Below are 13,965 nucleotides of genomic sequence, written 5' to 3' on the forward strand. Positions count from 1 at the left end.
AGGTTTGCTGTTGCTCTGGGCAGTACAAAGGAAGGCACTGTGTTAAGGACAGCTAAGGCTCCACACAAATTTTTCAAAAATTGTCACTAATGTTTATTGTCCCAAAAGACCTGTGTTTCTGGAAGAAGCAGCTAACTGCTTCTTAAAAACTCATATTTATTTCAGGCTGGGTCCCTGAGAGCATGAATGGATCTTGGAAGTTCATTTCTTGCAAGCAAGGGATTTTTTGGATGCCAACTCAGCACTGTGCAAAACATAAAAAAACAGTGTTATGTTCTAGTCATGGAAAAAACTTACCTTTAAGGGGTTTTTCCATTTTATTTATTTATGGGAGTGGGGATGGGATGTATTAGATTTGCAGCTTCTCTTACACAGAAAATTTTTATTCTTTTGTAATTTAAATTTCTGTCTTATCTCTAAACTTAACACCTTGCTATACCCATTCCCACTCACAATTGTTTGTTGATTAAAAAAGTGTATTACTGAGCAATTTGCTTTGAACGTACTCCTTCTTTTTTCCCTTTTAAGTATCACTAACTTTCATTTTTTGCATGTTTGCAGATTCTGCAGCATGGGATGCCCTCCTGTTGCCCTTCTTTCTGATGTTAAGAAATTTGCTCCATTCCTTTGCAAGTGACTTTCTTCTATCAGCCTGCAAACAACAAAAAAGGCTTTAAAGATGAAAGGAAGAGGAAGCCAGATTCACTTTTTAATAGTCTGGGGACTGGACACTATCCCCTAGAATGGTGGAGCTTGGCTGCAAAAGCCTAGAGATGATTGAGTTAAGCTCACACAATAATGTTATGTTCCCACAGGACAGCCCCAGGTGGACTTTCATCACGGGGCTTCTGCTAAAAAGATATATAAAAAAAGTCCCCAAACATGATCTGGAATCAATATGATATTATTCTTTCCTTTTCCTGCTTTGCACTTTGCTGCTTTCAGTCTGACAATAGCATAACCTTCACAGTCACCTCTGCAGATATCCTGCTCCCTCTGGAGCAGCAGAGGATGCTCTGCAGCTGGTTGCTTCTTCCCCAAAGTCAGATAACAAAAGTTTCACATCTAAACATTTGTACTTTCTGGTTTATTCTTGTTCTGGCTGATTTATGCTGCCTTTTTTTTTTTTTTTTCCTGAAATCTGCAGAATTTTGTGTCTTAAAAATGGTACAGATTTAAACCAAAGAATTTAATTTTCTCAGCATGTTATGGCTTAATTTGTTTTCAACAGCCTTGCTAGAATTTCCTCTTTTTAGAGCAGTGCTGGTGCCCTCTATGCTCACATTAACACTTCAACATTAGCACTTCTTTCTACGCAAATGTCTTTTTCTTAAAAAGCTGGAGTTTTGCTTAACATATGATGTATTCTAACATACCAAAACAACTCACGGTAATTTTCTAAAAAACCCCCAATTGCACAACAATTTACTCTTTGACTCTTCAGACATTATCTTCTTAGATAGGTAATCAACTCTATTAATATGTTATCACACTCTTAAGGAATATTGTAGTTCTGCTTCAATAAAAGTACAACCTTTTTTTCACCTCGAGAACTGGGCTGAAAATAAACATATATTTTTGGGAGGTGTTTTTTCTAAACATGCCAAAGCATCAGTATTTATTCAGTATTTGTATACAGTGAAAATTGAAGGTGCAGGATGATCACGCTGCAGTATTCATTTCCTGCATAAAAATAAACTGTGCACTACAGATTGGAGAGATCAGATGACATTTAATTGATTCCCAATTCAGGAGGTGTAATGATCAAGATAAGCTGACACAATGCCCTGAAGAATAAGACTGTGAACAATTTAAGGTCAAAATAATGTTATGATTGGTCGCTTGTGGGCCTGTTGGCAGATATTATGTTCTGGCCATGGAGATTTGACTTACCTGAGCCATCTCTTTTACAACCTTAATAAAAATGAATAACAGTAGGTTATGTCTCCTATTCACTGATTTAATGTCAAAGCTGATGCTATCTGGTGGTGAATGTCTTACTCTAAAAGTCCTGGTGACCTATATTTTCTAGTTGTTAGTTGCTTACAAAACAATAATTGAAGGTGAAATTGATTCTTCCAGATTGGACAGTAAAATGCTGAGGACTTGAAGAGATGTTCTCCTTAGGTCAAAGCAAGAGCTGATCCTTTGGGATGCAGTAAAACTGGGTCTTACCCATGCAAGTATCCTAAAATTGCCCTTATTTTATCTTCTGGCTACTTTGTCCCAGCAGAATTTGGGCACTTCTGCCATCTGCCTGGTCTTTCTGGAGCACTGACCTTCACCCTCGAGCCACTGCATTGTAATTCACACCAGCTGCTGTCCCTAGGGACAGGTAGGATGCTTCCATGACACATGGAATCACAAAGATTTCCCGTGCCTGTGTCTGCACTAAGCCTTGGGCAGGCAGCCAGGGTTGCACTTCTGCTCAGTGCAGAAACCATGGGCACAAAGTGACAGGTGACAGCACTGATACTTCCCAGGAGTACAGGGCTGGTTAATTCCCCAGTGCTTTGAGAGATTCCAGGGAGAAAGGTGGCAGCCAGAGGCTATGAAGCAGTTTGTGTTGCCCTGGTAGGACTGTGGATGTAGTGTGAGGAAATGGGATTCCAGCACAAAACCATGACAACTCTTTTTCACACTTTTCCAATAAAAATAGTATAATACCCTTACAGGCACTGATACCAGTTCTTCAGATGGTGAAAAATGCAAACAACTATCAGGTTTTGTCACAAGCAGACACATTCCTATTGATTCTCCCAAGGTTTGGGATCGGATGTGCAACAAGTTCAGGTGCCTAAAGATGCAGGAGGCTGTTGTTGAAAGGAACAGGAGCCCACAACACAGTGATTTGGAAGTGTGATTGGAATGGGCATAGCTACATTGGCAAGCTCCTTAAAAACTGGAAAAGATGGGTGAACCTGGCCCACACACCAAAAACAATACCAGAGTAAGCCATAAGGGTTGTGATGGCTCAGACAGATTTTGGCAGAGTGTTTGAAGTGGGACAGCTTTGCCTAAATAGCATTTACACCTTCCCAAAAACTGCTTTAGCTGCATACTGCAGAAGGAAGAAAAAAATCTGAAATCTCCCAAACATGAAGCCATTTCCAGGGCTTTATAAGATGCTATAACAAAATCAACTCACGATATCAGGCAAAAAAAATACCTGAGATAAATCAATAGCTTAGAACAGCCTGTCTGGGGTGTGGGAGCTCTGCACATCTTGAAATATGGCACTGTCATGGTTTGACCCGGAAACAGGATTTCTGGGATGCTGTGTGGATGGGGCCAATGAGTGGTCAGTTTTGAATATTGCCACCTGGCCTAACCACTGGGCACTGGGTCCACCTCCGAGAACACAGGGTAAAAGCAGGGCTCTCCCCCTGGCAGCTCCTCTTTGGATTTCCGGTGGTGGAGGAGTTGAGTCTCTCCCCCGGCCCAGTTGCTGGCTGGGCTGGGGGAGGGGAAAAGCCATGCGGCCCGGCCTGGGAGAGGTAGGCCTGGCCCCAAGGGTGGAAGGAAGAAAAATGCTGGGAAGCAATGGGCAGCCTGTTCCCCCCCCCCCCCCCCCCCCTTGGAGGCAGACAGAGAGAGTGCAGCCGGTGTTTGGGTGCCGTTACCTTGAAAGCAGTAAACATGTGCAGGCAGCAGGCAGCCCGGCTGAGGAGATGGTGGGGGGGGGGGTGCCGCCAGAAGTCTAGCCGCTTGGAGGAGTTTTTAGCCCTTTTTTGGACAATGAAAACTTCATAGAACATTAACCCTTCCTCAGACGAGAGATAAGAGTGGAGGAGGACGAAGAAAATGAGAGAGTGATGAAGGTCTGGACCAGAGAGAGAGAGAGAGTGAGAGATATTAGAAAGGTGGAGAAGAGAGAGTGGCATTTGATGCTGGACTCTTTTGTGTAGCCATGGACAGAGCTATGTTTCCCTGGAATACAGAGACTGAGTCCAGGGGGAGAAATGTCCCAGAGCCGAAGATTCAGTGTGGGTACCCCTCGGCCCCAGGGGGTATATAAAATATGGGGGGGAACAGATGTCCCAGAGGTGAGAGATTGAGCTTCTCTGGAACTGGACACAGCCTCCTTAAAAGGACAACCCTGGAAGCAGCCCTGATTCTGGTCCGGTGGTGAGAGCACCGGAACAAGGACGGAAAAGGCCACCACGACACATGGAAGGACTCCCTCTCCTCTTGAGGAACTGAAGTGGAGCATTCTAAAGGGTGGTGCTGGACCCAGATTGGATTTTGGATTGTATTGTATTGGGAATTTGAGGAGGAGGAGGAGGAGAGTGTTTTTGTGAGGTTTTCATTTTCCTTGTGTTTTTTTTTTTCCTTTTTCTTCCTTTTGTGTGTGTTTAGTAATTGTCTTTGTAGTTTAGTTAATAAACTTTTCTTCTTTTTTTCAAGTGAGAGCCTGCTTTGTTTATTCCTGGTCAAAATCTCACAGCAGACACCAGAGAAGGTGTATTTTCTTGTGGGCATTTGGCCTTGTTCCAATGTCAAAACAGAACAGGCACATTCTCAAATCTGAACACTATGAGAAAGAGTTAATTGTATGAATAAAATACAAGTGACCCTGAGATTTGTATGCTCTCTTTTTCCCTATAGTTATCTTTCTGCAGTTTAACACAGCTACTACAGTAATGTATTGCTGGCTTGCCAAGGGCTACAAACATCATGTACAAGGAGCTCTCTAAAAGCTTGCAATTATTTTTCAGAGCTGATAGTTCCTTTCTTGTGTTGCTATCCTCACATACAGCTCTGACCTTGCAGGTTTACAGCACAGCAGGGCAAATAGCAAGTGCTGGGAAGTGGGGTAGAGTGCCTTCAAGAGCTGAAAGCACTGCTTCTGCTTTACGACTGGGATTGCAGCTCTGCTGCCCACAGATTTCTCCAATTACTTTCAGCAAGGCTCTAGGAGGTGTTTCACTGATTATCTAGCCCCTCACTTCAAGAAGAAAAGAAGCACTTTAGGTTGTGAAGTGTCCAAAGTGGGACAATGAAGCTGGTGAAGGGTCTAGGGTATAAATCATACACGGAGCATTTGAGTAAGCTGGCTGGGGTTGTGTAGCCTGGAGAAAAGGAGGCTCAGAAGAGGCCTTATAGCTCTCCAAAACTCCCTGAAAGGAGGTTGTAGCCAGATGTGGTTCAGCCTCTTGTATCAGAAAATTAGTGACAGGACAAGAGGAAATGGCCTCAAGCTGCAGCAGGGAGGTTCAGGTCCAACATCAGAAGGAATTTTTTCACAGAAAGTGTTGTCAAGAATTGGAACAGGCCACCCAGGGAAGTGGTGGAGTCACAATCCCTGGAAACATTAAAGAAATGACTGGACACAGCACTCAGTGCTATGGTTTAGTTGGCATGGTGGTGTTTGGTCAAAGGTTGCACTTAGACAATCTTGAAGGTCTTTTCCAACCTTAATGATTATGTGATTCTATGTTTCTAATCTTATTTATTTTTAGTTCATACATAGGGCAACCTAACAACTCTGAGGAACTGAGTGTTCGAAGTGACTTCCACCTTCCTGGTTCCCCAGAAAACCAGCATTTTACAAACCTGAAAAAGAGCAGAAATTGGGAGCAAGCTTATTTCAGGTTTGTGGTCAGTAGCACACTGCCAGCAGAGGCGTGGCAGAGGTTTCCAAATGTACATGCACAACTCTTGTGCAGAAAGCTGCTGTCTCTTGTGCCTGCAGGTCTCTACAACCTTCCTCACACACTGCCCAAGCCTGTGTGCAATGCAAACAGCTGCAACCATTGTTCCCATCTCTGGACATGCCTTGGGAAGGCAAAACACCCTGTAAGCAGTCTCAACCACAGCAACAATCACAGGTCCTGCTTCTACTGCAAGAAAAATGGATTGATTTGACCTGGTCACAATAAAAACACAGGATAAATTGGGTAAACACAATCTCAGTGCATCAGGATTTAAATGCCACTACCAGCAAAATGAGGGAGAGCAGGAAGCAATAAAACTCAGCAGTATTAAGCTCGTTATATTGCACAAGTGTTGTGGTATTAATGAGCTCATTTTGCACATAGACAATGCATACAATTCAGCTGAGCTGGTGTCAGTATAATAAGTTTTATCTTTTTACTCCCATTCCTATGCACTTTTAAATTCATACTGGAGATGATGCATAAATTGAAATTTAATTTTCTTTTCTCTTTCAATTGAAAAGAAAGACATCCCCCAAAAACTCATCTTCCAGCATTGCTGTCACCTCCCACACATTTCACATATTTTAAAGATTCACTATGAATAAAAACACACACATTCAAAGTAAGTCAGTTTTTAATTTATTTTTAAAAAATAAAAAAAAAAGGCAGCTTCTTAATGAGAGTAGACTTCTTAATTGGGAGAACTTGAAAGCCTTACTCACAGGAGCTGCAGCTGCAGTATGAGAGGCTGCTGCTGGGAGGGAACCTGCTGCCTGGAGAAGAGCTTCCTCCCTGTCTGTGCCTGCACAAAGGGATCCTGCAGGATCAGGGGCCTCCAAGGAAAGAGGCTGGTCTTCAGCAAGTTGTCCTATCAAGGAGGTCTGAATCATGTGAAAGCAGAAGGGACATATGGGACAGTTGTCATCTTATTGCAAAAGTTCCATACCTTCTTGGTGAGGTCTCATGGTCAGCTCCTCACAGCACTTACTCCTTCACAACTCAGCCAACAAACTCCAGCTCTCTCCTCACCCAGCTGACCCCCTCTTTTATAGCACTCATCTTCTTATTGGACACAGCTGTGGCCTGTTCAGGGCAGGCCTGTTCCTAATCTTTGCTGATTAGTGCAGCTGCAGCTCCTCAGGTGTGAGAAAACCTTCTGCGCTATTCTCTTACATTCTATCCCTCCACATGGGACCAGCGGAGGCTTTCTGCCCACAGGAAAAGCAGGGTTTTGCAAAGGTAGGGAAAAGGTGACAGCAGGTGGCTTTGTGGAAGGGAGCTGTGGCCGGGCCACAAGGCACTGCCATGAAGGGCTCCTTGCTGGTGCTCTGGCAGGCACTGCCCTCACCTCTGTCTTCCCCTGAGGCGTAACAGGCAGGCTCTGCCCAGCTCCCTCCTGGCACAAGCAAGTCAGAGCACTGGGACAGCACAACGTTCAGAGGAGTTGCTCTGAGCTGGAGGAGGCTGCAGGCTTGCAGAGCAGAGATTGTTGTAGGCAGCCAGCTAAATAAAATGTGGTCAGAAGCAGCTACACGGAGATAACTGCAAGGTAGTGATCATCATCAGACATGCTGTTTTATGCCTCCTGAATATGCTCGCACAGAGAGGCTCCTCAGACTGAGGAGGGCTTCAGTAATGCAGCCAAGGGCTTGGAAATGGTCTTGCCATGGCTGGACACTGCCAGTCCTGCAAGTCTGGTGCCACCATCCCTGGTGTTGAAGCAATGGGATGGCAGTGAGCTAAGCCCACCCCAGAGCTGACACAGGGTTTGCCAGGGAGCTTCTGAGACAGGCTGCAAGAGCTCTCAGTTGCTGCATGAAAGAGATTACAGATGTTTTGATCAGTTAAAAGTACTTTAAAATATATAAGCCACCCATAAAATTTGCAAGTTGAGTGTGAAAATCCAAGCTTCTACTCTAAGAGATAGAGAGGACCAGGAGCTTCTTCTGTTGGAATGAGACTGCCAGGGCCTTCTCCAGGGCAGCTTCCCAGACCTTGATGTTTCCTCTGCAACCCTGAAGTGTGTAATCTGACAGTGTCTAAGGCAAAACACTTGCACTCATTTCTGAAACCTTCCCAAGTTTTCCTTCACACCTTAAAGCTGCCAGTTCAAGGTACTGAATTACAGCAGCCCAGCTCTGCAAGAGACTTAGAAGGAATGAAGTGCTGGAAAAGGACCATGAAAAACTGAAACCCTAATTGGACTAGGTGATCTCCAGCCACATTCCTCCTGAGCAAAATTTTCCTGCTATTCCGTAATTCTCATCACCATCTTACTCTGTTTTCTTTCAGTATCACTGTACTAGCAAGAATCAGGACCAGCACAGTACTTAATTCTGTAAGACATTGTTATTTTCATAATGCCAGTATCTTCTCCTAGGGTTCCAATTCCAACTGCGTGACTCCTCCGTCACTCTAAAAAGAGATTTTATTTGGATGTCAACTTAAAATATTGCAAATTGCAGAATGACTCATTATATCAATTTAACAAAAACATCCTTGCACTGACACATTTAGAGAGAGAGCCCCTTAGAAATTCCATTTTCAGACACGTTTGTGCTTGCAAAGACATACTAGGCACCCTACCAACAAAGTGCAACTTTTGCAGAATTATAGAATATCAAGCATAATGGGAAGCTTTTAACTTTGATAGCTGACTCAGAGAGAAATTTTCCATTCAAATCACAATAAACACCTGCAGCCAAGTTGTATGACAAATGTCTTGTTTCAGTTTGTAGTTCCTGGGCTTCTAATGTTCACAGAATCACTGAGGCTGGAAATGACCTCTGAGATCAAGTTCAACCTTTGACTGATCACCACCTTGTCAACTAGACCACAGCATTAAGGGCAACATTCCATCATTTCTTGAACACCTCCAGGGATGGTGGCTCCATCAGCTCCCTGGGCAGCCCATTCCAATGCTTAACCACCATTTCTGTGAGGAAATTTCTTCTGATGACCAGTCTGAACCTCCACTGGCACAGCTTGAGGCTGTATCTTCTTGTCCTATCACAATTACCTGGGAGAAGAGACCAACCCCCACCTAGCTACAATCCCCTTTCTGCAGGGAGCCATAAGGTGCCCCTGGAGCCTGCTTTTCTCCAGGCTAAACCACCCCAGCTCCGTCAGCTGCTCCTCACAGGACTTGTGCTCCAGACCCTTCAGCAGCTCTGTTTCCCTTCTCTGTCTCACTCCAGCACCTCAATGTCCTCCATGTAGTGAGGAGCCCAGAACTGGATACAAGATATGAGGTGCTGGGTGACAATGATTCCCCTGGTCTTGCTGGTCAGACTATTTTTGACACAACTCAGGAAGGCACTGGCCCTCTTGGCCACCTGTGCACCCTGCAGGTTCATCTTTAGCCAGCTGTCAAACAGCACCCCCACTTTACAATAACATAGCATAGTTCACCACCATTAACTGTATTACAAAACCATTTATGAGCCATATTTTGTTCCACTAAACATTTCCCCAAAAGTATGTTTTCTATAAGATCCATCCATTAGGGTTTCCTATGTGTGGGCTTTTTGGGGGGACAAGGTAGTATTTTTGCAGCCAGGGAGATGTGTAGAAAACTGAGAACTGACTGACTGCACACAGTTGGAGAAAATTTGCTATATTAAAGCAGTAAGGCTTGTCAGGGAGATGAAAGAGCCCTGGCTTGTGTGTATTCAGCCAGTTACACAGTACAGCAAAAACCTCCAGGCGAACAGTTTCATTAAACATTAATTTGTGAAGCACTTCAAAGTTTAGGTTGAGGCATGCTTCTGTATAATACATGATATTATTTATCATCTAAAAAAGTTGTTTAGGATGCAATTAGGGAATAATCCTACAGCTCTCAGCAGTGATTCAATGGAATTCAAGGAGGTCTCACATCATTTAACACAGACAAACATACAGCAGAAGAAGGGATTGCAACTCTCTCTCCCTTTTAATTTGGCAGATCTGAGGGAAAAAAAGTTGTGGGCTTTAAAGCATGGCCTTTGATTCATTTGCTTGAACATTTCAAGCTTATCAAAGTAGCTTAGCTCATAGAAGACAGCTAGGAGTTGTTTACTTGCACCCATGGTGCGCTGAAGAATGGACAAATAGCAACCTTCACAGCAACACTGGCTAGAAGGTTCTGCATAGGATGGGCTCCAGTCCCTTCCTCACCCCTGAGCTGAAGCTGCTGTTGTTGCATTAAGTGCTTGGCAGCAGCAAAGAGAACGCCTTTAAACATCTTTCCAAGGAGCAGTGACTGAGGGGGGCTGTGCCCTCAGGGAAGCTGACAGCATGGAAGCCAGCATGGAGCAGAGCACCTGCCCCGTGCCCCCAGAGCTCCTCCTGCACAAGCTCCTCCTGCACAAGCAGCACAGGCCAGCCATGCGGGACTAAGCCTTCCTGCAAGGCAGCTGCTACCTTGGGATCAGCAAGGACCAAAACTGTCTGCACCTACCTCTGACTTTATAGGTATACCTGTTTCTCACAAGCACTGAATAAGCATGAATAATAGTGAAACATTATTTCAACAGTAAAGACAAAACGATGTCATTGTCTTAAACATATGGGACTATTCAGGGCAGTTATGATTTCACATAAAAGCTGAATTCATGAAATACACAGGAAATCAAACCAGCAGGTTCTATTTTCTTGTCATTTTTGTGAAGTATTTTAGTAGGAAGCACTTACAGATGTGCAAATGTGTAAGAGCATACTCTCTTCTATAAAGAATGACCTTTACTTTACCTTCTACTCACTCGCCAATCTTTAGCTCAGTGCAGCATGCTATGCTGTGCAGTTGCTTGGTGCATGTTCATACAAGAAGTCCTAAAAAGCACTATAATTTCAAGAACTGCTTTGTAGGCCTATTTTCTGTAACAGCTGGATTATTTTCCATGTCCCCAAATTCCCTGCTCTAAAGCAACTATTTCAGAATCTCATCTAGCTCCTTTACCAGATCAACTACCAGGCACCACTGAAAGAGGGGAAAAGAGGAAATATACAGAAACGTGATTAATTTGTTAATGAGAAGGAGTTACTGTGAAGGGGAGCTCTCACACTGGTGCAATTGAAGAATTTTCCACTGTACAGAAAACTCTAATGTTTTTTGCTATTGAAATGCCAGATTAACTACAGCAAGCTGAAGTTGCTGCTGACTGTTAAAAACCAGCTGAGGTAGGAGAGCCCAGCAGCACCACTGCTCTACAGCCAGCTCCAGCTGAGGTTGGAAGGCATCTCTGGAATGATCTAGTCCTATGCTGATCCCCATGCACACATACTGGTTTTGAAGGAGACTCCACAGCCTGTAGGGTCAACCTGCTCCACTGCCTGAGCACACTCATAGGAAAAGGTTTTTCTGATGTTTCAACATTCTCCTATATTTCAATTTATGCCCATTGCCTCTCAGCCTGCCACTAAGCAGCACCAGGAAGAGCCTGTCTGGGTTTACTCCCCCTTCCATCGTGCATTTGTGTGTTGGTAAGGACCCTCCTCAGCATCCTCCAAGCTGAGCAGTTCCAACTCAACCTCTCCTTGCACAACAGATGCTCCATCTCCTATCATCACAGCCTTTTGGCGGCCTAGGTTCATTAAATCTGAGTCTCTCTTGTACCAAAGAAACCCAGCTCTGAATGCAGCACTCAAGATGTCTCACCAGATCTGCAGAAAAGATCATCATCCCTGATGTGCCAGCAACACAGTTCCTAACACAGCCTGGGAGACTGCTGGCCTTTGTTGTAGGCTGCCTCAAGGTCAGCTTGATTCCCAGTGCATTTTCAAAACTCACCTTAACACAAGCTTCCCCTTTATTACTGAGCATGGAAATCACTCAGATTTGCAGAGGCTTCTTCCACACCACACCCTCATTTCACCCTGCTCCACAACAGGGCTGGCAGGAGGCCCAGCACAGCCCATGGCCCAGGACTGACTCAGCAGCAGGGAGAGGAAGCAAGCTTTTTAGTAGCCAGGAACAAGTTTAGCAAGTTCCCAGGACTATCAAAGAAATATTTTTACAGTAAGTGCTTTACTATGAAAGCTTTTGTAAAAGCATCTACGAAGTTGGAAGTGGTAGATGAAAATTTGCCCAGTTCTTACACTATTACTAGAATACAACATTTGAAGGTCTCCACTGCCCCAGAGTGATGTAGTAACATGAATGGGGCTACAGCACCCCAGCTGAACTTCCAAAAGTATTCATGTATCACCATAGCCTGTAGAAAGATTATAATCTTTTATTGATTTATTGTTTTACAGATTCAGCTTTCAATAATAAAGTTCAATAAATCGATTCCCTAATCATAAAAACTCATTTTACACATTATGTACAGGTACCCAACATGTCACAGCACAGACCTTCACATAGAACAAGCTGGGCAGAGGCGCTACGGGCAAGGACGTACATTCAGAGATTGAGTCGTGGATATGCACAGTGCTTTTGGCACACCTCACTGAAGATTGCCCACACAGGGACAGTAAAATTATCCCAACTAAGTCATAACATGGATTAGTTCAACTACATTAATTCCAGGAGGAACACTTAATTCACAATTAAACTGGCCATCAGAAGAGATTTAAGTTGAATCAAATGCAGCTGAACTAATCATTTGAGTTTTATTAAGCAACCCTCTGTAGACAAATTCTAGGCCTTGAAATCTGTCTCCAATATTAAACAAATCTTTTTAGCTGAGATATGCAGAAGTTTGAAGGCTGAGGGAACTCAGGTATGAGAAGTATTCTTTGGCAGGTTGATACAAATATAAAAAATACATTATTTTTGAGGGCTAAACTAAGCTTTTCCCATTACTGCCAGCACCAGAACTGCTTCAGTGACACAGTAACACATATTGGAACGTAAACACAACCTTGCATTTTAATGAAACAAAATTCATATTACAGATGAATGTCAATACTCCAGATACCCTTCAACAGGCTACCCACTCCCCACAAAGAAGTTGAACTTAACACTCAGTGAGAAAATTTGCCCATGTCAATGACAAGGCCCAGGAAACACTGCACAACTGTTCACCTTCTCTGCAATACAGGACCTGGCACACACAAGAGACCAGTTGACAAAGTGTACTCAAAATATTCCAGCTCCTATGGAAAGCTATTTTATGTCAAATACCTTAGTTAGTTTATTGAATATACCTTGTTCTTTTCTGAGATAAAGTGACCACAGGTCTTTCTGTAACTGCAATCTAACCTTATGATGACAAAAAACTGCAGCTAAGAGTTTATGCAATCTGCTTTATAACATTACATCAAGCAACAAATTAAAATACACCATTTCACAATGAGGCAACATTCATTTAAAATTTTGCAATTCCCTTTTAAAAACAGTTGTTTTCCCTTCTAGTGACATGGCTATCCCAAAGGAGATAAAGCCAGGCTCAGTTTGAAGAGTGCAGGGAGGGAGGGGGAAACAGGAAACACTTCCAGAATGAAGCATTCAAGAGTTCTGCAGCCTGCAGGGCAGAAGGCTGCAGTATCAATGTCTGACTTCAGTAACACAGATCTAAAGATATTGCTTTGTCCAAACGCAGCCATAAACTTGTAATTTTAAACTACTTCCAAAACAGGAATGTAACTCCAACAGGCCATTCCAGGATGAAGACCATTTAGCCAATATCTCTACTTAAGTTATCTCATCTCAATGCTGAAATACTGTAGGGCAGCTTCACTTCATCTTCCTTCTTTGTCCACTTTGTTCCACTCAAACTTCTAATGCTCAGTTCAGAACAAATAAAAATAAAAAAAAGGCTTAAGCAGACTCCCTTGCTGGGCACACAAGTACAAGCAGCAAATCTCATTTAGCCATAGAAGTTGACTCAGACCTTTTTCAGATCTTGCAGCAAATGATGCCAGAGCCTTTTCCTGCTTGTTACTTTGAGTGAGCATGTTATGGGGAGAACAGGTATACAAACAATACGTAGTACTGTTTATGCTTATTCCCAATGGAAAACTGACCTCATGCTGAGATATTGCATTCACTCAGGGTGGTAGAAATACTTCCATCCCACCATGAAAAAAAAAAAAAAGCTGGATACTGCAACACAGACTGCCTAATCCACTTACCACAGAAGCATCCATCCCTTTTTGTGGAATCTTCTCAGTATTTCTAGAACTTAACACCTACAGCTGGCTTAGTCATCCCAGCCAAGCTGCAGTTTCTATTTTCAGTTAACAAAACCAACTCCTCTAGAATTCACATATTACATAGTAAATATATCTGAAGATAAACTGTTAGCTCTGAAATGCCTGACCATGAAGAATTAAGAAACAAAGATGGAAGTTATTTCTGAGTTTTAAGGATCTTTAGGGC

Source organism: Zonotrichia albicollis, chromosome 3 (assembly GCF_047830755.1).
Source record: "Zonotrichia albicollis isolate bZonAlb1 chromosome 3, bZonAlb1.hap1, whole genome shotgun sequence".
Lineage (NCBI taxonomy): Eukaryota > Metazoa > Chordata > Aves > Passeriformes > Passerellidae > Zonotrichia > Zonotrichia albicollis.